At 53.3% G+C, this 27815-nt stretch overlaps 1 protein-coding gene across 2 annotated transcripts in view; it reads right to left on the bottom strand.

Annotated features, from left to right (window-relative positions):
• The window catches only part of SH2B2 (SH2B adaptor protein 2), a 60454-nt gene extending 37767 nt beyond the window's left edge, over window positions 1-22687 (bottom strand). The window contains exon 1 of one of the 2 annotated variants that reach the window (XM_051991866.1): window positions 22397-22687. The gene's annotated coding sequence lies outside the window, so the exon portion shown is untranslated. The remainder of the gene's footprint in view (window positions 1-22396) is intronic. The other variant, XM_051991867.1, reaches the window with a different exon arrangement.
• Between the last annotated feature and the right edge of the window lie 5128 nt (window positions 22688-27815).

Here is a 27815-nt window from a genome sequence, read left to right as displayed (position 1 = left end):
AACTTCCCTGTCTCTGGCCATTGCACTCCCGTCTTCCCAGACTCGGTCCCCTCCTCCACACGGGCTCCGACCTCTCCTTTCCACTCCCGCCGGAGCCACTCTGCTCTTCCCCTCTCACCTCTCACCGTTGCCGCTTAGTGGATCCCTCGTCCCAAATCTCTCCCCTTTCCCGGCCAACCAAGCAGATCTGGTTTCAAATCAGTTAATCTCTGCCTCAGTTTTCTCTTCTGCAAAAAATTAGGCTAATCCTAGCCCTTCCCTCTCAGGCTGTTGTAAGAATCAAATGAGATAATAATTGTAAGGCACCTAGCGCGGTGCCTGGCGCATAGTAGGTCCTATATAAATATCAGCTAGGCTAATGAAGATGATGACGATGTCATCTCAGAAACTTGCTAGGTGAGTATCACTGAGATTTATCAGACTCAGTTTGCTCATCTGTAAAATGGAGATAAAAACACCTCCTTCCCCCGTGGCAAAGACCAAATGAAAGCACCTTGCAAACCTTTAGGGCTAAAATGATTATTCACGCATGCATTTACTCAGTGTCCAACATATGCTCGCTCACATAGTAGGTCCTTAGAAACTGAGTTGATTTCACAGGGGCCATCGATGGGGAGCGGGAGCACTCACCAGTCCTCCTCTGCCCTTGTTTTCTTTTTGTTGAGTGGAAGGGATGGTGGAGCTCACTTTGGGACCATTCTGGCTTAGCAACATGAAAGAAGGGTGCGAGTTCTGACACCCCGTGACACCCTTCCCGAAATAAAGTGCCGAGTGAGCCCGCGCCCGACCCTGGGGAAGCTCACTTAGGCTCGTTCCCCATCTGACTTTAGGGGACTAATGAAGAATGCTGACTGGTCCATGACCAATAAGGGCCCCCCGGGCTCCCCTAGAGACCCCCTCTCAGTCAGGGCCTGAGGATAAATTTGGAGGAACTCGGATGGGGGAAACTATACGTGTGTGTGTGTGTGTGTGTGTGTGTGTGTGTGTGTGTGTGTGTGTGTCTATCATCTTATTTTCACTGATCTCTAGCTGAACATCATTCTCATGCCAGGCGGGTCTGTAACACAGGAGAACCTTCCCTCTGAGGGGACCCCGAACGTCCAAATGGCCGCTCGCCCTGGATCAGCCAATCCCTCCGCCACCGCGCCCTCCTCCGGCCTGTCCAGCCACGTGGCCCACCCGAGACCGTGACGGGATCTCTCCAATGTTGCTAAAATCCAGGCGACCCAAATCCCCAGCATCCCCCGACTTGCTAATCTCGGATAAAAGAGGTAACGTTCGAAGAAGCGATACCATCGGTCGGGGGCGCCCAGGGAAGGGAAGGGATCCCCCGCCCTGGACCAGTAACGCCTGGTGCCCCCTCTGTGACTCAGAGCACTGATCCACTTGTTCAGGGTCACTCAGCCACCGTACACCAGGTAAGACTCGAATCCAGCTCTTCCCGGCTGCATCTGGCTCTCCGTCCCTCTCCCAGTTACCCAGTCAGAACCAGGGAGTGAGGGAGTCTGGCAGGAGCCTCTCCTGATGAAGACATGCTGGCTCTCGGCGATCGCCGCTTCCCCTTCCAAAGGCTCACATACCACGCCTGCCACGGAGGTTACGTGAGTGTAGGTCACCCAGGAGGCCAGAACCGGAGCTCGCTTCCCCCGTTCCCTCACGTCGCCCATCAGGAGGAAACCGGGCTCCAAGAGGGACAGTCGGCTATGGCCGGCCCGGGCTGGGGAACCAGCGGAACCAAGGCCCAAACACGCGTGGAACGGGATGGGGAGAACCAGATGCCTGGTGCTGATGAGCAGTCAGCCTGGCCACGTTTATTAAACCTCTATATGCAGGCACTGTGCTGAGTGCTGGGACACAGAGGCAGACCCAGAAAGAAGCAGTTCCTGCTCACAAAGAGCTCAGGCTAATAGGCAACACCCCCCCCCCCTCTCTCTCTGTGTCTCTCTCTCACTCTCTCACTCTCTCTCTGTATCTCTCCCTTTCTCTTTCTGTCTCTCTCTCTCTCTCCCCCTCTTCCTATCTCTCTCTTTCTGTTTCTCTCTCTCTTTTTTTTCCTCTCTCTCTCTGTCTCTTTCTTTCTCTCTGTCTCTCTGTCTCCCTTTCTCTCTCTCTCTCTCTCTCTCTCTCTCTCTCTCTCTCTCTCTCTCTCTCTCTCTCTCTCTCTCCTCCTCCTCCTCTTCCTCCTCCTCCTCCTTCTCTCTCTCATATACTCTGTCAGGCCTCATTGATGGATGTTGAAATAGGCAGCCTATGGAGAGGGCCAGACCCTCTATCAGCCTGACCTTTGATCCTAAGACTCTCCTTCCTCAAGGTCAATGCCTCTAATCTTCCCCCCTCCATTGCTCCCTCCCCCAGGTGCCCTAAGACCCCATAGATCTAGAGTTGATGGGACTTCAGAGGTCGCCTAGTCTAACCTCTTCATTTTTACAGACGAGGACACTGAGACCCAGGGAAGTGAAATGGCTGGCCCAGGATCACTCAGGCGGTAAACCTCAAAGTTGAGATTGGAAGCACGGTCCTCCTGTCTGTAAATCAGCTCTTCTGGCCCTCCTCGGGAAGTGCCTCGGAGCCCTGGCGTCTCCTTCCCTGCTCCTGGGGGAGGACGGCATCTCAGCTTGTCTCCCACACCCTCTCAGGGCAGAGAATCCATCCTTCCCCCACCCACCCACTAGGGAAGCCTCTGAGCAGAGAAAACAGAGCCGGGCACAGCATCAACGAATCTCTATGGAAACACCGTATTTACCCACAGAGCCTCCTCTTCCGGATAACGGCGGCCCCCCTCCGTTTGGAACGCCAAGGGTGGCCCGAGGAGCCGCCCCCCGCTGGGAGTGAACGTGCCACCCGGGGGCTGGCTCCCCTCGCCGCCCCCCCAGCCTAACTAACCCCCTCCCCTGGAATGCTTCAGGACCAGCTTCTTTTTGTCTTTATTTTATGTCATCATTTATATTAGCTTTTTCCTCTTCTTTTTGTCAATGGATTTACCCTCCTCATCATGTCTCACTCAGGCTAATTTTAAAGTCTATTCGCATCTTGGAACACATGATGCTGACAGCAGGAGGGGGAGGGGGAGGGGGGCCGCGAAGCCACAATGGGATGCAGGCTTTTTCTGCTCGGCTCCGAGAGCTCCTGATCAAATGCTGCTGGTAACCGGAAAGCTGCACCTTTGCGAGCTGGAGATGAGGGGGGCCGGGCCGGGCAGCGGGGGCCGCTCCGGCAGGTCCATCTTGGATGGGTGCGAGCTGAGCCCTCCCGCTCGGCTCCCGCCTTCTGATGTCTGCCTTTGTTCCCTCTCTTCTCCTTCCCTAAATTCAAGGCCAGGCCTGGGAGCTTAGATCTCTTCTGGATCCAGTTCTGGTTCTGGTCCTGGTCCTGGTTCTAGTCTCAGATCTAGTCCTGGCTCTGGTTCTGTTCCTGGTTCTGATTTTAATTCTGGTCCTTGTCTTAGTCCTAGCTCTAGTTCTGGTCCTGGTTCTGGTACTAATCCTGGACCTCCTCCTCCTCCTCAGACCCACAGCCATCCTGGTTGAGCCCCCGATCGCCTGTACCTCTTTCTGGCTTAGTGCCATTCCCAGGTCTGGCCCTTCCCCAAGTCCTAAAAGGCCTCCCTTGGCCACCCCCCACCCCATACAGACTCACACATGGCCGCGCAAATCCCTGGTATTTATATAACACTTCAGGTTTGCTTTAAGGCACTTGGTGATGATCTCAGCTGATCCTCACAACTGTGGAGGCAGGAACTCTAATGAGTCCCATTTCACAGATGAAGAAATTGAGGCAGCCTGAGATGAGGAGACTTGTCCAGGTCACGCAGCCAGTGACTGTATCCACTGAGCCACCTTTAAAGTTGCCTTTATCCCTCATGTGGAGATATATAAACACTATATGTGCAGAGAGGAGGGAGCAGGAGGAATGTTTCTCTCCGGAGGCCCAGGGCCGGGGCCCTCGCTGCTCTGGGACTTTCCTGGAGGGGGAGGCTCCCTCCCCTGGGGCAGCTGGGGACCTCGCGTCCCTCTTAGTCTGCAAGGGGGGGCACTTCTAGATCCCCCAGTCAGGGCCCGGGAGGGTCAGGGCCCGGGCCGCGCCAGGGTCTTTGTCCCCTGAGGCTGGCTCACCATTTGCCTCCTTCTGGCCGGTGAGTGAAAGGAGACGGGACTCGGGGAACTTTCCTCTCCTGGGCCTGTTTCCTAACAGTGGGGGTGGGCGAGCTGGTCAGGAAACTCATGCTTACCGAGGGCCCCCGAGGAAGGACCCACATGGGGCCAGAGGCTCAGAAAAGCCCATTTTAGCATCCCTTGTTTACCACATTTCATTCGTTTTGTTGACCGTTTCCCAATCACAGTTTAATTTGGTTCGGGCCACCCCGGCGGTGTCCTTGGCCTTGCGTCGTGACCTCTGGCCCGGGCGACCTCTCGGCTCTGACTCCTACGAGACCACGCGAGGAAATGCCACGGGGCCGAAGAGAGGGGTACGGGGGGCCCGGCTCCGGCCTCGTCCCGGTGTCTGAGAACGACGTCAGGGCTCTCTCTGAGGCCGCGTAACTGCACGAGGGGCCGGGAGCCCCATTACGAGGGACCGGGGAAGTCAGACGGAGGCTCTTGGAGACTCACGTTCCCATCCATAAAGTGGGCAGAAGAACGCTTGCCTCTGGAGCGAGAGCAGGGGAAGCCAGTGGCCTGGAGTTCCGAGCCCTCCCTGGGCTTGCTATCTGTGGGCCTCTCCCAGGATCTGTTTCCTCCCTGTGAAATCCCAGGGTTGCCCCCGGGAGATTTCGGGCCCTTTCAGCCCCAGACAGCGAGTGTTGGCTCCCACATCGGGGCCGCGTGGGCTCTAGGGGAAGGGCCCCACGCCAGGGACCAGGACGTGTGGGAGGGGCTGGGGGGCAGGAGGGAGCGCCCACACTGCCCAGCTCTCACTCAGCCCCTCCGCGGGGGGCAGCGATTCTCGCATCACCCACGAGGGAGGCCGTGAAACAAAGGAAGGAACGCTTCTTGTTCCTCGCAAGGGAAGTGGAAGCAGCGCAGCCGCCCGCCCCCTCCCCACCCAGGAGCCCCCCGAGGCCCCGTCCCACAGAACCGGGAGAAGGCGGACAGAAGGAAGGGCCGCGGCCGGCGAGCAGCCTCCCCGAGCACCTCCCCCTTCTCCGTCCACCCCCAGAACGAGGCGGGAGGGGAAGGAGGGCCGGGGGACGGGTCCGTCCTTCCAGGGCAGCCGAAGCCCGCTCGACCTTGCTCCCTGCTCGTAAAGAGAAATGTTTATTCTTCTTTTTGTTCTGAAATCATCTGGGCGCAAGATGGATGGGAGCTCGATGGCAGCTGACAGAGGGGGAGGGTCGGGAGGGAGGAGGGGCGGGGAGCTCGTGGCTGTCTCCCTGGGCCAGGAAGCATCTCTGCATATCCGTGTCCACAGACACGTTCTCCCGGGAACACTCGCTCACACACACACTCACGCAGACACACACACTCACACACACACATACACACACACTCACACTCCCACACACACACTCCCTCACACACACATTCACGCACACACACAGACACACGCACACACACACAGACACACACACTCACACTCACGCAAACACACACGCACTCAGACACACACAGACACATGCACACACATACTCACACTCACACACACTCACGCAGACACACTCATGCACACTCACACTCACACACACACATATACACACACGCGTGCGCGGCCTTCCTTCTGTGACAAGGGCCGAGACCCCCGGGCGTCTGCTCCGCCAGGATCTGGGTTTGTTTAGGGGAGAGGATGAGGAGGAAGGGCCGGAGCCGGAGCCAGAGCCAGCGACCTGCTCCCATCCTCTCTCAGAGCTGTTGTTGCCGGAGCTTTTGTTTTCACATCACCTTCCCTTCTAAATATATCCCCCTTCCCTCCTTTCTCCAGAAAAGAACCGCTCCCGGTGCGTGTGCGGGGACCTGCGGGAGGGGCCCAGGGACGGCACCCACTCCCACCCGGGCTGGGAGAACAATGGGAGAAGCGCGCGCCAGCTGCCCGTCAGATGTCTGTCAGCTCTGAACCCGCACACAACGGCTCCCACGGGGAGATCTCGGGGGCTTCCCCCCCCCAGGGTCTGCAAGCGTCCTCACGGAGAACGGGGCCCACGGGCAGAGCTCGCTTTCCTGGCCCCCGGCCTGCCCCGGGTTCTGGCAAAGGCCACGGGCCCAGCCCCTGCCCGGCTCGGGAAAGTCTGCCAACCAGGAAGTGCCCATTATCCCACCCAGCAGACCCAACTCCAAGAGACCGAGCGCAGAGTTGGGCGACGGATTCCCCGGGAGCCCGGAAGGCAGCGAGGGCCTGACCTCACATGGTTGTCTCCAGGGCGCGGCCCAAAGGGCCCAGACGGGCCGTGCCGCTGGCCGCAGGCTCGGACCCATTGCCGGGGTCTTGCTGTTTCCCTCTACATTGGACCTACCCTCCCTGACACACACGGACACCCCCCTGTCCTCGCCAGGCCCAGGGAGTACCCACACATGCATGTACACATTCATACCGCACATGCATGTACACCCTCACACAGCACATGCATGCACACACTCACACAGCACATGCATGCACATACACAGCACATGCATGTACACCCTCACACAGCACATGCATGTACACGCTCACACAGCACATGCGCACACACACAGCACACATACATGTACACGCTCACACAGCACACACACGTCCATGCACATAATGAGCACGGGTACAGTGACCTGCCTCCACCCCCAGTAAGTTTCTGGTTCCAGGCCCATGGCTCCAATCACTTCGCCACCCAGTCGCCTTCCAACTACCTTCGCCCCTTAGTGATCGGCCTCACTCCTGCACCTGTTCCTTCCTCTCCCACCCAAACCTTTTACAAAATGTTCAATGAACAAGCGTGAATTTTTAAAAATAAAAAGTCCCCCTTTCCACACCCCCCAAGAAATAAATGAGCGGAGCTGCCCGTGCTGGCCGCACAATCCCTCAGAACACTTCTCTGTCTGCAGGCGAGGGGATGGATCGGTCCTAAAGCCTTTCAAAGTGGGGCTTCTCAGGATACTGTCTCTGCCCAAACCGTCCTCCCGGTTCTGCTCACTTCACCCTGCATCAGTTCAGGGGAATCTTCCAGTCTCCTCTGGCAAGGTCCACTCCTCATTCCTTATGGCACACTAGTATTCCGCTTCATTTGACTGCCTTGATTTCCCATTTTGGGCTACCACAAGAAGAGCTGCTCGAAATATTTTTGTATATTTTCTTTTCATTTTTTTTCTTTCCTTCCTTCCTTTCTCCCTTCCTTCTTCCTCCCTTCCTTTCTCTCTTTCTTTCCCCTTTTCTTCTTCCTCCCTTCCTTTTTTCCTTCCTTCCTTTCTCTTTCTCCTTCCTTTTTTCCTTCCTTCCTTTCTCTTTCTCCTTTCTTTTTCCCTTCCTTCCTTTTCTCTTTCTTTCTTCCTCCCTCCCTTCCCTTTTCTCCCCTCCTTCCTTCCTTCTTCCCTCTTCCCACTAAAAGCTTCAGCTTCATTCACGTGGGCCTACTTCCTTGCACCCTGCTACCACACACGGTGCCCACACTTTCCCTTGTGCCCTCCTTCCCTGAGAAGACTCCTGCCTCTTCTCCACTGACCTAACCACTAACTTCGGGGCCCAACCTCAGCTCTCCCTCCTCGGAGGGGCCTTCCCTCCCCGCTGGAGATCCCCGCAGGGCCCGTGGCGTTCCCTGAGCCCCTGCCACACTAGCGGAGACGGGGATCTGGCCCTTGCCCGAGGCCTGAATTGGCCCCTTTCCAGGGGTTTCAGGGCCATGGGCCCGTCCGTCAGCAGGACGGACAGCTAGCCCCGGGCAGTCTCGTGTCTCCTCCGCTCTTCCAAAGATTGACCCGACCCCGAAGAAACAGGAGCTCCTCAGTGAAGATCCGCTGAGTGACCGGCGTCAGGATGTGGCCCCAGGAAGACCCTCCGTGCCCGGCTCCAGTGACGTCATGGGTGACATTCCTGCCCCGCCTCCCCCCACCTCCAGCCCCGCAGCTGTCCCCTCCGGGAGACGCAGAGGAGAGGGAGTGGGCCGCCCTGAACCAGCTGGCCCATGGGGGGGGATGACGGGAGCCGCGAGGGACCGGAGGCCAGCGGTCTCACCTTCTAATGTGACATATGCAGAAACTGAGGCTCCGAGAGCTCAGCTGACCGTCCCTCCCAGTCCCTATGACCTCATCCAGCACATGTGGATTGAGCGCCTGATCCCTTCGGTGTCTGTCCTAATTAAGAACCGAGACTGTTGCATCTATGGGGAAAAGCGCCCAGAGCCCTTGGCCGAGCACTTAGTTTTAGAGCCGGCCTCTCCAGGCTTATTATCAATCGCCCCCAGCAACGAACGCTATATTTTCTGGCCAAACGGGCCCTTTATTGTTCCTCAGACGGGACACTCCGTCTCTGACCTGAGACCGTTCCAGGACCGGAGGGCGTACGAGGAGCTCTCTGAGGGCAAGGGGGGCTTTTTAACCCCCCGATCCTCGCAGAGACCCCGGCCCCCAGGAAGCACTTAGGAAAGGCTTGCTGAGCCCCTGAGAATGGCGGAAGGTGAAGGAGACAGTACCCTCTGCCCAGCGGGGAGGGGGTCCTTGAGAAGGAGAGGCCCCCTCCAGAGTCCTCAACATCCTCAGTCGCAGGATGCCCGAGGGGGCTGGGGGCAGAGGGGCCGTCAGGGTGGGGGCGCAGAGACAAGGAGGCCACAGCCCTGGCTTGCTCAAGACCCAGGAGTTCTTCCCCGGGTAAAAATAGCCTCAGTCCCGAGCTGAATGAGCAATTCCGGGCCAGCCCCTCCGGATGGGCCAGGCTCAAGGTCTGTCCCTTAAAATATTCATTAAGCTGCCTCCTGCCTTCCCTTTTAATGGGCAGGCTGCTCTCCCAGGGATCAATCACATGCTAAATGCCGGTTTGAGCCTCTGCCCAGGCTCCTTTAAAGGGCCAGCTCTGGATGAAGGGACAGCAGAGAGAAGAAGGGAAAAGTTACCCAGGCCCCCAAGGAAGAGGTCTTTGAGCTGTGAGACAGAGACCCCCCGGGCATCTCTCCAGGTGCTGGGCAGAAGTGCCAAACCATGGAGCAGGCTGCCCACTGGCACCGGCGCGGATGCCCAGGGAGGCTTTTCCCCCGGGGTCTGAGCACCCCGCCGTCTCGGGGCACGGGGGGAGCAGAGCTGTCAGTCTCAGAATCTTCCACTCCTTCCCCCCGAACAGGTGAATGGATGGGGTCATGTGACTCAAACATTCACAAAAACTGTTCATTTTTCAAGAGGTGTTTTTCCTCCTAAGGAGTAGCTGAAGAGCTGATTCATAAGTCAGAGAGCCTCAGAGGGCCAGAAGTGGAAGGAAGCTCAGCAATTAACTGGCTCACGATCCCCTTGTGTTTTACAGAGGGGGAAACTGAGGCGCAGAAAGATTAAGGGGCTTGGTAAGGACCGAGTCAGCAGGAAAACCAAGAGGAGTTCGTGACCTCCTGATTCACTGCTGAATTCTTCTTTGTCTTCAGGAAGGAAGAGAAATCAAGAAGTGAATCCAGTAAGTTAAGTCACAAGAGTCTCCTCCCCCCCAAAACCAACCAGGCCGGAACATTTAAGGAACACTTCAGGTAACGGTCCACGGGAGACACGGGGATGACTAAGACGCAGCCCCTGCTGTCTCTTCAGCTCCGCCATAATTTCTGACTCACAGCCCCACACGGGGAAGTGGGAGGCTGGGACTGGCCATGACTGAGCCTGCTGCACACAGGACATTAAGTCATCAGGAGGGGAGAGGGAACGGGCCCTTCCCTTTTCTGGCTCCACTGATGGACACGGAAGGTCCATGAGATGAGAGGGAGAACGCTGACTTAGGGTCCGAAGCCTGAGGCTTAAATCTGCCGCTCGCCACCCTGTGGCTCTGGGAAGGCCGCTTCTCTGTGCCTCGGTTTCCCCCTCTGGAGTTAGCGTCTGAGGTCCCTCCCAGCTCTGCCTCTATGACCTTGACTTCTCTGCATCTCAAGTCAGGAGACTCAACAACGACCTTGTCCCTCGAGGGGACTGATCAAGTCCAGGTTAAATTTTAGGAGAAAACAAGCCAAATGTCTGCATTTAGCCTGGGCCCTGGGATCGCTGATCTGGACCCGAATCCACCCCCCTTATTTACGGACGAGGAGCCTCAGGTTCAGACAGACGGGCCTTGCCCAGAGTCACACTCCTAGGGAAGCGTCAGGGCACAGTTTGCCCCTCGGTGCGCCTGGTCCGTGTCACGCTCCTGCGTGTGTCCTGGGGACACAGGAGCCCACGCAGACACACACGTGCACACACATGAGCATAGGGAAGGGCCGGTCCAGTCAGGGAAGTCTGCCTGAGGGGGGAGAGCTTGGCGACCATCCCGCTCTGGGGTGAAAGGTACCCGGCCGCTCTTTACTGATCTCACTTATCTCACCCTCGTTTCTAATCTAGGCTGCCGAGGAGTGACAGGCCGGGCCGGAGGAACCCCCAATCGTGGCTCCTGCACGTTAGCCCCAACCATCCCCGAGGGCTTCAGGGTCGGGTCACATCAGCCCTCGGGACCTTCAGGCTGGGGAGGAGCCCAAAGCAGGCTAAGATGCGGCCAGGCTCAGAGAGAAGTCCCTGCCTCTGTCCCTACTCTCTGTGTGGAGTGGGCCCTTCTCTGGGCCCGAGCTTTCAGGCTCCTGGAGGGAAACTTTGTTCTGTGCTTTGGACCCAGCCCCTGTCTCAGTACACTAGCATGAGGCCGGCCGTGGCCATTTTATACTCCGGCCATCTCTGAAACTGCACGGCCTCTGGGTCTCCCCAGCCTAGCTCTGGACCCCCAATCGATCCACGCCACCACCGGTCCTGGAAAGAGAGGGACCTTCTCCTCAGCCTGGCTCCAGTCCCCTTCCCTGTAACTTCCCAGTCCAAAAGGTTCCCCCCTGGCCACCATTTCCTGCTCTATATTGTCTCTGTCTATTAAAATACAAGCTCTCCAAGGGAAGAGGCTGCTCCATTTTGTATTTTTATTTTGTGCTTCACACACAGTAAATTCTTAAGTGTTTTTTATTCATTCTTCATCCATCAACTCACTTAGTATAATGCTTGGCATATAGTAGGTGCTTAATAAATGCTTGTTAATTAATTGTGGCTCATCAAACTTTAAAATATAATGCTATGGGAGCAAGTGTTTTTTTTCCATTCATTTTTCATTGTTCATTCATCTACTCAATATAGTTTTTGGTATACAGGAGGTGCTTAATAAATGCTTGTTAATTGATTATGTCTCATCAAACTAGGTGGTGCGGTGAATAGAGTACAGGACTTCAAATCTGGCCTCAGACACTTAACACTAGCTGTGTGACCCTGTGCAAGCCTCTTAACCCTGACTGCCATTTGTGCATGTATGTGTACACACACACACACACACACACACACACACACACACACACACACACACACGCGTGTATGTGTGAATTTGATGCTATGGACCAGGCAGCAAAGCCTGCATAAATTTCCCTAATTCCCTTTTCTCTCCGTTACGTCTTCCCCAAACAAAAGTTTCGGCCAGACCTGAGAGACTAACCTCCTGCTCTCAGTCACAACCCTTTCTCACTTTAATCGGGTCCCTGAGAGACGAGTCCACACTGGCAGCTTAATCTCTCCCCTCAGTCTTTTGATTCCTTCAGGTTAAATCCATGCCCCGGCCCGAGATCCCTACCAGCACCTGTCCCCATTCATGGAGGCCGTCCCCTCCCCCTCTCCCTGAAGTCGTACCAGGTTTAGTGGCTCCCACAATTTAAAAGAAATGCTCCAGTGCTCGCCATAGGAAGTAGGAGGGAAAGAGCTGCCCTCAAGGAGTTCACTGTCCTAGAAATAAACCTTTCACCCACCCTGTTCAGTAGGTAAAATAGGGAACTTTTGATGGAGAAGGAGCTGATCTGCCTTGGGGAAGGGAATTTCCTCACCCGGGAGTTCCTTCTTCTAATGAAACCCCTAATTCGGTCCCAGTTTCTGTCCCAGTAGAATAGAGCTCCCTGAATCAGAGCCACCTTAGGTCAGTCATTTATTAACCCTCTATAATATTCCAGGGACGGCACTAGCTGGCGATAGGGGGAAAGGCAAACCCAATCTCGGCCACCAAAGTGCTTACATCGGAACGGGGGAGATGGTGCATCAACAACTGGCTGGACGTGGGAGGTGAGCAGAGTGGATGGAGGGCAATCTGAGGGGAAGGGACTAGCACCTGGACGTCCGAGAAAAGCCTTAGGACAAGGTGGGGCTCGAGCTGAGTCTTGAGGCAAAATCCCTCCGGACTGGCCGCTGCCAGCACCCTGTAGGGACTCAATAGTTATTGTTGTCCAGTCGCGACCCAGTTTGGAGTTTTCTGGGCAGATACTGGAGCCGTTGGCCATTTCTTTTTCCAGCTCATTTTACAGATAAAGAAACTGAGGTCAATGGTTAAGAGACTTGCCCAAAATCACCCTGCTAATAAGTGTTGAGGGCAGATGTGAACTCAATCATTTCAAAGGAGGATTTCTCTACATCCTCCAGTGCTGGCAGCCCATCAAAGCCCAGAGCAATGTCGCACCTCCTCTGAGAAGCCCTCCGGGGTGTCTCCGGAGCACAAGGACCACCTCCCTCTGGGAGCCTTCTAGCTCTGGTGTTCCCCATCTGGACATTAGTATCCTTCTCACTTCATGCCAGAATGCCGGGTCTCCAGCTTGGGAGCTCCTGGAGGGCCCCGGGCGTTCCACAGAGTTCTCTCCTCCTTCCCAAGGCACAGACTGGCACAAGACACATGGAAGCTGTTCCTTAAGTATTTGTTGGGGGAAAGGCTAGTCTGCTGCCTCTGTCCGTCCCGATCACGTGGTGCCTGTCATGCTCTGACCCCCAAGTCCCTCTGGGTCCTCACGCTGATTCGCTTGGCAAAAATCTTTTGTGAGGCAGCTGAGAGAGCAGAAACAGCTTTGGCTCTGCCTGGCCCTGGGTTCAAATCCCCCCTTGGGGGGCCTCAGTTTCCTTATCTGTAAGAAATGAGAAAGTTGGACTGGATGGCCTCTGAAATCTCTTCCAGTTCTCAGTCTCTGATTGGATGACCTCTCTGATGAGACAGCTCCCTGAGGGCATCCTCTAGGCTGGCTGGAAATGCTCATCCGGGGAGCAGAAGCAGGCAGAATTCCAGGGTACCAAGATCAAAAGACACCTTAGAGACTACCTAGTCAAGGGCTCTTTGACCTGGAGCCTGTGAACTTTAAAACACGTACATTTTCTGATCTGCGGGGTGATCATTTCCGTCGCAACTCTGAGCATGTTATTTCCCATATTTAAAAGCACGATGTGGGCTGTAGCTGACAGTGTTGAAGGGCTATAAGCTATAAAAGGTAAGACTGATCTAGTCCAACTCACTCCCTCAACACAGAGGTGACCACGTGGTTCACTCGCCTTTTTTTGACAGGTGGGGAAACTGAGGCTCAGATGACATTACTTGCCTACAGTCACACAGGCAGAGATAGGCTTTGGACCGAAGTCCTTGACTTCCAAACCCAATGTCTTCATCCACTGCACCACGGGTGAAAAGTCTAAAACCCAGACAAGGAAGCAAGTAGCTGACATCCTGCCGGGCAATAGCGGCCAAATTGAAACTCAAACCCGGGTCTCCCAGCTTCGAGCCCTTTGCGTTTGTGTTCAATCTGACTTGACTGGGCCACCAAGCTGTGGGAGACACAATAAATCATTCCCTCAGAAGCGTCCCCTAAGCCACTGGGGGCCCCTCATATACCTGCCTTGCCCACAGCACAGGAAGTCCTGTGGTTTGGTGGCGAGATGAGGAAAAAAGGCTGGTGGCCATGCTTAGTGGCCTGGGCCAGAAGGGGGCCAACCAGCTAGGGGCCTTTAATGCCATTGATCTCCCCTAGAAGCCCCTCCGAACCCCCAGGCCCCACTGAGCCTGGCTAAGCTCAGCTCGGAGATCGGCTCAATGCTCAAGTATTACACGAGGGTGGGAGGGCAGGGCAAAGACATGGAAAATCCACTGCCACTGAAGTCTGCCCTTGTTTCTCTCAGATCTGCAAGGTTTGCGGAATCCTTGAATGTGTCGAAGTCCGCTGGGCCCCAAAAACCAACTTGGGCATCTTGCTGCTCAATGGAAAAGTCTCTCCCTTTCATCGCTTCCATCCCCTTACTCAGAGAAATGGTACTGGGAGGGGGACAATGAAAAATAAAAATGGTTTTTAAATGATAAAAATCAATACTACTCATGGTTTTAGACCCTTTAAGGGGAACTCCATGGTCAGCCTGTTGGTATAGTCAGCTAGATCAGTGGGGAGAGGAGGCAATCGATCCCCTGAGTTACGAGGGCTTTCTGGGAAGCCCTTCTCCCTCCCTAGCCCCTCTGGAGGCTCAAACTGACCCGGTCTCTCGCTGGATTCTTAAAACATTTCTCTGATTTGAATAGTATTCCTTAAACTCTACTTTATGAATGGAAACAACCCCAGGATCTTAGATATAGAATCAGGAAAGGGATCTTGGGAGTCAGCCGGTCTCAACCTGTCATCTTACAGATGAGGAAACTGAGGCTCAGAAACGTTAAATAATTTGCCCAAGATCACACACTCCTCATAATCGTCAGAGCTGGATTCGGATCCAGATCTTCTGGTTTAAAATTTAATGGATTTGGGAGCCAGGAAGAAAACCCGAGTCTGATGCTTACTAACTCGGTGACTCTCCAAGAGTTCACTTTCCTGAGCCTTCACCTATAAATGAAAGGTCTGGATGCCATGATCTCTAAGGTTCCTTCCAGTTATCAACCTAGGGTCTTTCCTGAAGGAAAGTATCACCCATTGATGCTGGAGACTGAGATTTTACTTCTAAGAAGTAGTAGGGGAGCAGAAAGGTACCTGGAAGTTGGGTGAACCTGAATGGGGAAAGAAAATGTCCAAGAAAGGGGGAGTGGAGGCCCTAGAACAACCTAGAACAATGGTTTTATTGTTCTAGGCAGAGGGATGAGTAAGTACTTCTATTTTTTTTTTTTTTGATTTGTCCTTATTTTATATCCTAACATTTCCCAGTTTCCCCTCCCAGAGAACCTTTATATTATTCCCTTCATAACAAAGAAGAAAAGAGAAGAAAGTCATTCATCAAAGCTAAACAATATGTCCTCCCCCAAAATCCAAATGTGACATTACATATGCAGTATTCCATACCCACAATCCCCTCCCCTGCAAAAAAGGGAAGACAGTCACCTCAGTCTTATCCCTCCTTCTATCTTGGCCCGCCCTGCCACGCTGGCATTTCATCCCTCAAGCATGGGCTGAGGACCAGATCAGCTGATTGCCAGCTCTGCCCTAGAACACCCTGTCAAGGAGACAGAGAGAGAAGAGAGCCTGCCCACAGGAAGCTCACTTCTGGGAGGGCAGTGCTCAGATAGTGGAAAGACCATTCAAACAAAAAAGAAAAATCCATAGCAGGTTACAGGACACCACCACAAACGGGAGTTCCATGACTGAGTTTGTGGAACTGGCAAGCTGCTCTAGAACTTCCAAGGAGGAAGTGAAGGGGCTAAACTTCCAGGAGGAGGCTTCAGGGAAGAGGTGGGACCTGAGCTCTCACCTGAAGAATAGCCAGAGTTGGGAGGGCAAGAAAAGAGAAGACAACTCGAATATGATTTCAAATGAGCATGGCATCTCTAGGGGCACCATGCCCCCTGCCAGTGTTTATGGAGGCTTGCGTCTGGGTGGGGCTGAGAGGCACTAGCTTGGAGTGGAGACTGAGGAGGAATGGGCTCTGGGCTCTGGCCATGAAGGTCCATTCCTTCAGCACCAAGATTCTGATGGACAGTTCCCAGGCAGCTGCTGGACAGGAAAGGGGAAGGGAAAAGAGGTAAGATAGGAAGGGCTCTTATGGCCAAGGATGGGAACTACTCTTGATGGGGGTTCTGGATCCCTCTCCAGATGACTCCAGTATATACCCAGTCTTCTTCAGGGTTATGAGGAGGAAGGGAGGAAGAGAGAGACCTGAGTCCATCCCTGTGCACTCATCCACCTGCAATGCTTTCAACTAGTCCTAACAGTCACTTTCTTCTGGGTCAGCCAAGGGAGATGACAGATGGAACAAGATGGGGCTGAGACGGGGCTGGACAATATCTGCGGGGTAAGTCACATCAACGGCTGTCACCCAATGTATCTACGTCTCATCTCAACTCTTTTCTCTCCCTTCTCCCCCTGAGGTCTTAATCAATCAGCACTTCAATCACCGGGGCACTTCTCAGCCCAATCTATGGCCTTCAGTGCCGACTCCTAGGCAGAGGGCCAAGGGACGGGTCAATTCTTCCTCCATTTCCAAACTCCAGTGTTGCCGCAGGAAGTCTTGGGACTGTGCCGCTGACCAGGTCCGCTTCCAATTTCCATCTTCATGACCCTTGCCGACAGTAATGCTTATATTCATTTCTCGATTCCCTTCCTGACTGTTCCAGAGCTTTTCCATTGTCCTAGAATAGAAGCCCACTTCTGTCCCATAAGCCCCTCCAAAATCTTTATCTTTAGCCTGACTTTCCTGTTCTGTCTAAAAGAAAAGGGCTACCCTCAATTTCCCCAAAGGCCAGTGGCCTCTCTTCCTCTGGGCTCTTCTGGGACCCCATTTCATCAGTTCTTCTCTCAATCACTTTTTAGCAATTTTCCTGATGATATCTTCCATCCATTCTACATTCTGCTACAAGATTAATTTGCCTAAAACAATTGTTTTGAGCATTTTTCTGCTCTAAAAATCTTCAAAATATGGGACAGCTAGATAGTCCACCAGCCCAGAGTCTAGGTCTGAATTCAAATCTGCCCTCAGATACTTGGCATTTACTAGCTGTGTGACCCTGGGCAAGTCACTTAACCCCCTTAAAAAAACAATAGCTGCTCACTGAATGCTGAATGAAGTCCAAATTCCTTAACCTAGCATGCAAGACTTTCCATAATCTTGGAGGAATGTCACTTCCTGGATTTATTTGTAATTGTTTCTCTAGAAGAACCCTTTCAGAGTGCAAGCTCCCCTCGACTAACAATGCCAAATACACACACAGACGCACACGAGTTCACGGAATTCCCTTCAGATGAAAGGTCATTCTCTCATTTCCACCCAGCAGAATCCCTACTTGCCCTTCAAGCTCAATGACTGCTTTTCCCAGAAAGCTTTGCCTGATTTCCCCACATTACCCTTCACAGAACCCCCATTCTTTCATCACAAAGAATTACCATTATTTGGGCTATTTCCATTATTTCCCCTATTAAATTTATTTATAGTAGGGGATATCTCTTTTTCACTTAGTCCACTTTCTCTTCTTCCTCGAAGCCAGAATGCTATCTGACATAGTAGGAAGTGGGTTTTTTTTTTTTTTTAACAGTGAACTAACTGCATTTCCCTGGGGTTAACAAAAGGCAGTGAGTGATCTGAGAAATTGCCTTTTGGGGAAGCAGGGTTAAATGGGCATGCTCTGGCCAGGGTACAGGGGAAGGGGTTTACAGATTGGATGGAACCAACGAGGGAGAAGAAGGAAATGGTTCTTCACCTTCATCGACCCCATCTTCAGGGAGAGAGGTCCAGCCCAGACCAGCAGAAGGAGTTCTGTGCCTAGAGTCCCTCCTAAACAAGTGAGCTTCATCCATAGGCTCATAGATTTAAAATGGAAAGAGACCGTGGGAAGAGGGTGAATCGGCGCATCTCGTACCATCTTTGAGAGGCTGATGATGGCCTAAGGTGACACACTCAGATTAGGAGGATGTGCAGGTCCCCTCTCCACACCCAGCCTTCTTCCCAAAGCGCCAAAATTCAACCCCTGAGCCCAGACCGAGCTGGCCACCTTTTTCGAGGGTCACTCCCTCCACACCCACTGTCGTCCGGGACTTCCCCTTGGGCCAAGATTGAGAGGATTTTCCTCTGCTGGGTTTCTCTCAGGATTTAATGAGCACCCATTGGGCTCCCCGAGGAAAAGGGAGAAATAAGAAAAGGAAAGCAAATTACAGAGAAACCTCATTGAGGAAGGAAGCCTCACACCTAGCACAGACAACAAGTAGTCTACAAATGCAGTAAATGCCAGAAAAGTTCATAGGAGAGTGAATTTGCTGAGGGCTAGCTAGGGCAGTCAGGGAAAACTTCCTGGAGGAAGCAGTATTCTCTCTAGCAAAAAAAAAAAAAAAAAAAAAAAAAAAGAAACGAAAAGAAAAAGAAAAAAGAACCAATTTCTCTTCTGGTCTCCTTCTGTCCCATAAACACTTGACCCTTGTTTCCAAAGCCCTAGTTCTTTAACAGGCAGCTGACGTGCTTTAGAAAACCAAGATCTGGCTGGGGGGAAGTGGTTTCCCTTCACTCACCTCCAGCGTCAGAGTCCTTCCCTTTCCCTGCGAGCTGTTGCTGACAAGCCTCCCAGAGCTGACTGGCTTTCATTCTCCTCGGCATGGACACTTGGATTTTTTTTTTTTTCTTTTCTGACTTCCCTATTCATGCCAAGAAGGACTCCGCGCCCGGGTTTCTTCACAGGGCAAGATCGGAACGGAAACTGAGCCCGGTGCCTCCCCTGCTGGTGCCTCAGCCCCCCTCCTTCCTGCGCTCCTCCTCTCCCCTTCCCGAGGATCACCCATCGCGGAGGGACAGGGAGAAAGAGGGGTGGCTGGGACCCTTCCCTCCACCCGACCAAGTGGCCCCCCTTCCCTGACTGCAGACCAACATCTCCCCCTCCCCCAGCCCTCAGTCCAGCCTCGTGACCGAGATCCAGATGTCGTCCATTTGTGAGCCATAAAGAGGGAACGCCCCCCCTCAGAGGTAGCAGGAGCTCCCCTGGGACAGCCGGAGGTCAGAGGTCAAGACAGCCATGAGGGTATGAATTAAATCAAGATACTTCCTCTGAACAAGGAGCCAGGCTGGGGCCCCTGAGCTCTGCCCCTAAGGGGGGGGGTGCTCTTAAAAGAAAGGCACCTTTAGCACAGGGCTTCCTGGCAGCGCCTCCCTGCCGTGGTCACTGAGCTTCAGGAACATTTTGAACTAGAATCCAGTGGAGCAAGAGTCTTTTCATTGAAATATACTTTTAGGAGAAAGGAAGAAGGAAATCAGGAAAAAGAGCAGGTGAAGGCAGGGTGAAGTGTACAGGGTTTCCATCCCCAGGGGAAGCCTTGAATCAACAGAGACCAGACCCAGAGAAAAAACCTTATTTCCCCTCCACCTCTATCACTAAAGCTGGCTTGGGGAAACCGAGGCTCTGGGGGACAGATCGAATTCAAAGTTCTACCAGCTCCCCGGGGCTCAGAGACGCCCCTGGAGGTCACCAGACTTTGCCAAAGCAGGGATGAGGAACTGATGGTGTGGGAAGATTTTTTTAAGTTAAAACAGCAGTTTTGGATTCACTTAGTTTCCCAGAATACCTGGTGATACCTCACTGTGTGCCCTTCGCTGCGTTTTAGCATCTATACTGAGCTTTAAGGTTGTTTGCCAATTAGCGTAGGATTTCATTTACATTAACTCTCCCCCATGTTCTCCACTGGCCTAACCGGAGTTCCCCCCATCTCATTCATATCCTGGAATATTCTCATCCATTCATATATTCACTCTCTCTTCCTTCTTCCCTCCCTCTCTCCCTCCTCCTCTGTCTGTCTCCCTCCTTCTTTCTCCTTTTCACTCCCCCTCCTCTCTTCTCCTTCCTTCTCCACCTCCCCCACCTCCCCTTCTTTCCCTCATCTTCTCTTCTCTCTCCCCCTTTCTTATCTCCTCTATTTTTCCTTCTCCCTCTTTTTCTCTCCCTCCCTTGCTTTCTCCCTCCTTCCTTCCCTCCCTCTGTTTCTCTGCATGTGTCTCTCTCCTTCCTTCTCTTTCTCCCTCCCTCTCTCTTCTCCTTCCTTTCCTCCTCCTCTTTTCTCTTCTCTTTTTCCCCTTACCTCTTTCTTTCTCCTCTCCTCTTTTTCCTTTTCCCTCTTTTTCTCTCTCCTTCCTTCTCTTTCTCCCTCCCTCTCTCTTCTCCTTCCTTTCCTCCTCCTCTCCTTTTCTCTTCTCTTCTCTTTCTCCCCCTACCTCTTTCTTTCTCCTCTCCTCTCTTTTTCCTTCTTCCTCTTTTTCTCTTCCTTCCTCTCTTTCTCTCTCTCCCCTCCTTCCCTCTCTCTTTTTCCTCCTCCCTCTTTTCCTCTCTCTCCCTCTCTCCCTCCTCATTTCTCCCCTTGCTCCCTTTAAAGACCCAGCTCAGGGGTGCTCTCCATCAAAAGGCCTTTCCTGATCTTGCCTTCTGGACATTATAGATGTTTTGTATTTACTTCTCTGCTTGCTCATCTCTCCCCCCCCACCCCCCTCCCCCAGCAGCTGACTGCAAACTCCTTGCCAACATGGCTTTCATCTCTGACTCTGTGTCCCTAGCACCTAGCACAGAGTAGTAGGAATACTCTGACACACAGCAGGAGCTTAATAAATGCTTGCTGAATTGAATAAATTTCTTCCTCCTTCTTCTGTCACCCTGACTCCAGTTCCAACAATCCAGTATTACTGAATACCTGCCATGTGTCTACTCTTTCAGATCTCTGCCTCTCCATGGCCTTCCAGCCTCAGTGATTGGAGAATTTAATAAAAGGTCTCCCCTCTCTAGAAAGAAAAGTCTGGTGGGGGGGGACTGAGGTTGGGAGGTTGGATAAACACTATGAGTGGGGAAAAAGGATAGAAAATAGAAGAGAGAAAGGGGACAGCAAAATATCTTTAAGTTTCACTCACCATCTCTATTCTCCCTACCCATGGTGGGGGATGGGGGGACACAGGGACTATTCAGCCAGAGCTGGAGAAAAAGGAAATGGTGGGATCTCCCTGAGGCTCCAGACAGAGTCCAAATAGAGGGTGGCCCGCTCCTGGCTTGGCCACTGTTACAATTGGGAAGAACGGCAATCTAAAGTCAGCCTTTGCTTTTAAGGATTTCAGGGTTCATGGATCTTGTTCCTACCCCTCAGGAGAGGACTATGGGAAAGAGCCACGGAAGAGCTCCCCAGCCTCAGCAGAGTCCCATGCTGAGGTCCTTGTTTCAGCACCCATACCCATCAACCAAAAGGAGGAGGAGCAGTATCTCAGATCTCCAGGGAAGCGCTTGAGAAGTGTGAGCCTGTTCCCTGGTGAAAGCCACACTTGTAAGCCCCAGGACTACGGCCTCCCATAAAACCTCCCACCTTTGTCCTTCTCTCCCGAGCAGTTCCAACGGCACCTTCGCCTTACAAAAGGGCTGGCTCTCGGCGAGCTTTGAGCCAGCTGCCAACTCTTATTTACACCTAGGTCTTTTACGGAGTCCCGCCGCCCCCCTCCCCAAGCCGGCCACAATCCTAAACCCAGCCCCTTGTTCTCCCTCCTCCCCATTCCCCCTGCCCCACGCGGTGGATCTGGCAAATCTAAACTAATTTGAACGTGAATTCAGACGAGAGGACCCAGAGAGGGTCTTGGGAGTGGGAAGAGATATCGATCATGAGGTCACCCAACTGAAAAGGGATCCAGCTGGGATCCCAGCCTCCCTCCCCCTCGGAAACCCCTGGGAGGGCTCGGAGAAAGGGCTGGAGAGGGGGTGGGCACACGATTAACATAGAGGAAACAGTGACCTCTCACCTGGCAAATGGGAGCTAGAGGCTTCATGGCCGGGGAGGTGACGGATTAAGCCAATTCTCCCCTCCAAAGTCACCAAAGTCCCAGCCTCAGAAGGCAGGACTCCGGGCTCGGCTCACCTATTGTCCCAAAGGTGCCGGCTCCACGGCCCCTCCCCTCGATCCCCTCGGCTGCTTCCCAGGCCGGGGAAACCCTAGCCCATTGAGAAGGGGTGGGGGCGGGGAGGCAGGCGAATAGCTTGAACCTAAAGCCATAAGGGGGTGGGCAACATTGCTGTGGAGGGGGGACCCGGATGACCTCCCACCACGCTGCTGCCAACGTACGATCCCTCCTCACCGCCCCCCCCAGCCCCACTCTCATCCCGTAGCCCAGAGGCTACACGGCTCCCTGCGTGCATCAATTGGGTTTTAGGGGAAGTGAGATCCCGATGTGGCCACACCGCCTGAAGCCAGAAACTGGGGGCTCTAGCGAGACTCCCAAGGACGCCAGAACACCCAGCAGCAGCGGTCACGCACCCCCGCGATTGTGGGTGGGGAGGGGGAAAGCTGGCTCCGTCCCCCCGCTCTCCGTGGCCTCCCCCCGGAGAGGAAGGGGGCACCGGGCAGGCAGGCGCCCGGGACCGGAGGGGGGGGGTGGCAGGCGGACACAAACCCTGCGCTGCGGTCCGGGGTAATCCAACACAAAAGCCGGTCCCCAGGGACCCCGGGGGGCGGGGGGAGCGCGCCCATTGATGGGGGAGAGAGCAAGCCGGGCCCTCGTGCCTCCCCTAGCCTGCGGGGAGCCGCCAGAGCTCGGGCACCGGGGACTGGGGTGCTTACCTCCACGCGCGCAGCTGCAGCAGTCGTGGGCCGGGCGGCTCACGGGCGGCTCACGGGGCTCATGATGGGGGGCGCGGGGGATGCGGCTGCCCTCGCTCCGCAGGCTCGGCTCGCTCGGGCTCCCCGGCTGCAGGAAGCCGCTGGCGGCCGCGCTGGCGGCCGGGGCCGGGCTGGGCAGAGCTCCGGGGCCCGGCGCCCCCAGCACCTCGCTGCCCTCCCGCCCGGAGCGCGCCTCTCTCCTCCTCCGGCCGGCGTGAGCCCCACACGCGCGAGAGCCCCGCCTCGCGCCCCCTCTCCCTCCGCTGGGTGCGAGGGGAATGGGAAGGAGGGGGCGGGGGAGGAGGAGAAAGGAGGGAGGGAGGAGGGGTGGAGGAGGGGGAGGGGAGAGGGAGGGCGCGCGCCGCGCAGCCCCAGCCCCCGGGGATCCTTAAAGGGGCCCGCGGCGGCGGCGGCGGCGGCGACGGTAGCGGCGGCTCACGCACGCTCCCGAGTGGCTAGAGTGGGCAGAGACAGCGAGGGCCGAGACGCCCGCTGAGCCCGAGGCGGCGCGAGCGCGGCGGGCGGGGGGCTAGCTCCGCTCGGGAGAGGAGAGGGATTGGTTCTGCCGGGGGGCAGAGTGGAGCTGGCTCTGCTTGGGAGGGGGTGTCTGGCTCTATCGAGGGGAGTTGGAGGGAACGCGAGGGGGAGACTGATTGCCCCAGGGCGGGCGGGGGACAGGCTCCACTCGGGGAGGAGAGGGGTGAGTCCTGTCCTGGGGGGAGAGTTGGGCTAACTCTGCTGGGAGTGGGGGAGGCTGATTGAGGTGAAGGGGGAGACTGACTCTGCCCGGGGGTGGGGAGGGGGGCTGGCTCCGCTCGGGGGAGGAGAGGGATGGGTTCTGCCCGGGAAGAGAGTTGAGCCTACTGCTGGGGGGGGGGGGAGGCTAGCTCTGGTAGGGGGTGTGACAGGGAGGGGACTGGGGTGGGATAGGGGGATGACTCTGTCTCAGTCTGGGACACCCCGACTGCTCCACTCCCGAGTCTTCCAGACTCAAAGAAGCCTTTTCCTCCTGGGGCACTAGAGAACCTTCCCATTTGACAGTAGGGAGAGCTGAGGTTTAGAGAGAGTGGGTGACGGCATCCGGGACACGTGGAGAAAGGAGCCCCAGAGCTAGCCGTGAGGGTTAGGAAATCTTTGACCTTTATATTCGCTGCAACTGAGAGGACTGGGTCCTAAATGATTTAGATTTGTATCAGAGGAACTGGGTTCAAATCCTGATTCTGCCCCGTTCGGTAGAACCTGTGTGACTCAACTAGTCCCTTTCACTCTGGATCTTAACAGGGAAACAAACTGACCTGTTCAATGAGACTTTGGGGCTTGCTGATCTCAGGTCCCTTAAAGCTCGAAATCCAGGAACAGGAACGTTCTAAACCCAGGATGCACCGGGCAACACGTTTCCCAGAAGAGCTGCCTCCCCTGCCCAGCCCTAATCTCGGATCCAATGGCGGAGACCTAGTGAGGGGCAGGACAGGGCAGCGCCTGAGCAGACCCCTGTGGGTCTCCTTCCCTCTTCTCGGGATCAGGGAGGGAATCAAAACCAAAAGCGGGGTCCCCAGGATTAGCTACCGGAAAAAGGAGGGAGGGGTCAGGAGGTGGGCTGCAGTGGCGCCCCGCTGAAGGCTCGGGCTCGGCAGGATTCAGGACTCTCGACCCTGAGCACTCCTAGAGTAAGAGAGCTTAGGAGGCTTGTGGCCAGGGTGGGCAGTGAGACCGTTCTAACTAGAAGGACAGATTTGGTCAGTGGGGGAGGAAGTTCCCTTTCGGGGGACTCAGAAAGAATGCCTTTCCTTGTTTTGTGGCAACTTTTCCCAAAGTTTTCTCACAAATTTCTCACTACCCAAAGCTGAGGCCCTGGGGAGCTCAGAAATTCAGCAAAAGTAACTCATTTGTAATCTGATGGAACATGTGCCCTCTTTCCTCCCTCCATCTGTCCTTTTCTTCCTTTCTCTCTCCTTTCTTTCCTTCCTCCTTTCTTCCCTTCTTCTCCCTCTTACTTCCTTTCTCTCTCCCCCTTCTCCTCACTCTCCCCCCATCTCCTCTTCCCTCCCACCTTGAGAAAAGCATTGCTTTTAAATAAGAGAATTGGATCGAATGACAGTTACCTTTTGGCTTTGTTGAAAGCCTACTGTGTGTCTAGCCCTGTGGTGGGCTGGAGGAGGGGCTAGAGAGAAACAGAGAAGGGGGTGGCAAGAGGAGAGCAAGAGGGAGCCCTGAATAGGCTAGCCGGGCTGGAACAGAGGATAGCTATCTAGGGAGTGGTAGGGGATATTATTGGAAAGGCACGGTTTCCCGAGGCTGTGGGGATGAGACATGTTGCTAAAACTGTGCCCGAGAGCAGGGCCCGCTCCAGGTGCCTCTGTTGCCAATGGAGTGTTGGGAGTGGTGAGAGGAGTGGACGGGGTGCTTACCTCCCCCTCCCCGAGCAGAGTCAGGGCTACCACCTTTATGTACTCAGGGCTTCCTGCTCCCAGTTCTGGAGAGCAAATGTGGCCAGGGCTATTTCTAAACTGGCAAAGGTGCCCCGCAGTCTAGGCATGCTGTGCTTTGCCAGTTATGGGCAAGAGGAGAAACGCCCAGCTGGGTGACTTGGGCCACTGGAATGAAGCTTCCCTTGCCACTGCAGCCCACGGCGTTCTCCCCCCACTGTGAACTGTTTTTCTCCATCTTTCCTCCCCGCCCATGGATTCTGGATCCCGGAGCCCAGATGAACTACACCTTGTTCCTTCTGCGTTGCCTTATGCTTTCCCATCTCCGAACATTTCGTCTCGCCATCTCCTCTTTCTTTAGAAACCTACCTTTCAAGCTTCAGCCTAAATTCTCCTTCCAGAACCTTCCAGGCTCCCCCTTCCTTTCCCATCCAGCAGAAGAGCTTACCTATTTATCAAACTTTCCGTGTCCATCGCCTATACCTCTCCTTTGGCTCCTGTCACACTCTACTTTATATTTCCATTATTGGCCTTCCTGTCTCATTTCCCCTAATAGATCATCAGCTCTGGGAGAGCAGAAACAATGTATTATTCATCTTTTCTTTCCTGACTGCAACCCAGAAACCTGAACAGAATGAACATTTTTTGAGGGAAGGAAGAACCAACTCCTTAGTCCCCTACACGTGGATCCCAGGATCCAAGGGATTGTAAGGGAGAAGACGATCCCCTTATTTTCCCGATGAGGAAACTGAGGCACAGAGAAGCAAAAACACACAGAGATATAGAGTTGGAGGGAACCTGTCTCCTTTTACAAGGAGGAAAAGTGATCTGCCCAGAGTCACGAGGTAGGAACTAGCAGAGTCTGGATTTGAACCCAGGTCTTGTGCTATTACTCTATCTGACGGCACCAGACCGCCTCATCCATTCAGTGGATGATCATGTGGTCTAACCCCATTCCACAATGTCACAGCAATAATAATGAGCAAGGTGGCAACTTCTATTTCTATAGCACTTTTAACTTTCTCAGAGCGCTCCCACCTGCCTAATCCTAGCTGATTCTCAGGAAAGGCCTCATGGATTTGGATTCAGGGAGTATGGAGTTCAAATCCTGTTTTAGAGACTCCTTGGCTGTGTTTCACGAAGATCAGATGAGGTCTTAAGGCCTTTTTAAATGTCAGCTGTCAAAATTCCACTGAGGCAGGCAAGTATTAATTTTCTGCCATGTTGTACTCTCTCCCCTATGTGAAGGTGAGCTCTTTGAGTGGCAGCAGGACTGTCTTGTTTTTTCTTTTGATTTTTGTAGCATAATGATTTTTTTTTTAAACCAAAGCCTTCAAAGGATATGAACAGACAATTTTCAGATGAAGAAATATAGTGATGAAAAATGTCTAAATCACTATTGATTAGAGAAATGCAAATGAAGACAACTCTGAGGTTTCACCTTATATCTCTCAGATTGATTGAAAGGAAAAGATATTGACAAATGTTGGAAGGGATTATGGGAAAACTGGGACACTACTGCATTGTTGGTGGAGTGGTGAAATAAACTAATCATTCTAGAGAGCAATTTGGAACTATGCCCAAAGGGCTATAAAACCGTGCAAACCCATTGATCCAGCAGGGCCATAACTGGGTCTGTATCCTAAGGGAATCATAAAGGAGGGGAAGGGACCCACGTGTGCAAAAATGTTTGTAGCAGCTCTTTTTGGGGTGGCAAAAAATTGGAAAATGAGTAGATGTTCCTCAATTGGGGAATGGCTAAACAAGTTATGGTAAGTGAAAGCAATGGAATATTATTAGTCTATAAAACAATGAACAGGCAGATTTCAGAGAGACCTGGAAAGACTTATACGAACTGATGCTGAGCAAAACAAACAGAATCAGGAATACACTGGATACAGCGACAGCAAGATGGTTTGATGATCAGCTGTGGCAGATTTGGTTCTCAGTGGTTTGGGTTCTCCGTGGTTATGACAGGTTTGTTTCTCAGACAATCCCAATAAACTCTGGTTGGAAAACAAACACCATCCAAACACAAAGAGAGAACGATGGAGACTGAATGTAAATCAACACATGCTATGTTCAGTTTTCTCCTTTTTCTTCTGTTTGCTTGTTTTTTCTCTTTTCTGATTTTTCTCCCCTAACACGATTCATAAGAAAATATGTAAAAAAATTGAATGTACATGTATAACAAAAAATGTTTCTATGTATAACTGGGAAAAATAAAACTTTTTAAAAAGCAAAACCCTTAGCATTTTAGTAAGCATTTAATGAATTTTTTTCCATCCCATTCTATTATTCTTCTGATATTACAGATGAGGAAAGCAAGGATGGGTAGGACCAAATAGATGGCTTGAGATAAAACATTTAATTCTTCAGTCTCCTAGAGTCTAATGTACCACCCTAATTCAATTCAACTTAATTCAGTTCATTTATTAAGCACCTACGGTATACTGCTGGGAGGCAGCCTAAATCCAAAGTCAGGAACCTTGAGGAACAAATCTGGCCTCTAAGACATACATGTGTGACTCTGAAGATTTCTCACTGTTTTAGTCAAGTCTGTAAGACTGTCAGTAAACATTTATTAAGCACCTATTATGTGCCAGACACTGTGCTAACTAAGTAGTGGGGACACAGTCCCTGACCTCAAGAAGCATATGGTCTAATGGAGAACAAATTACAAACAAGCATATAAAAAGCAAGCTATGATAGTAATATTTAACAGAGGGAAGGCAGTAGAATTAAGGTTTTCTGTAAAAAGGGGGATTTTAATCAGGATTTAAAGAAAGCCAGGCAATCAGAATCATGGCTGTAGAGATGATAATTCACCAAGTGAAATGGCATAGAGGAAGAGGAGAAACCCATTGAGGAGAGATCCCTGGAGGACATCTAGATGAAGATCCTGCAAAGGAGACTGGGAAGGCCCAATCAGATGGGGAGGAGGAAAACCAGGG

Source organism: Antechinus flavipes, chromosome 4, assembly GCF_016432865.1.
Source record: "Antechinus flavipes isolate AdamAnt ecotype Samford, QLD, Australia chromosome 4, AdamAnt_v2, whole genome shotgun sequence".
Classification (NCBI taxonomy): Eukaryota; Metazoa; Chordata; class Mammalia; order Dasyuromorphia; family Dasyuridae; genus Antechinus; species Antechinus flavipes.
Note: the sequence above shows the minus strand (reverse complement) of the source record. Positions and strands in the feature narration are given on the sequence as shown.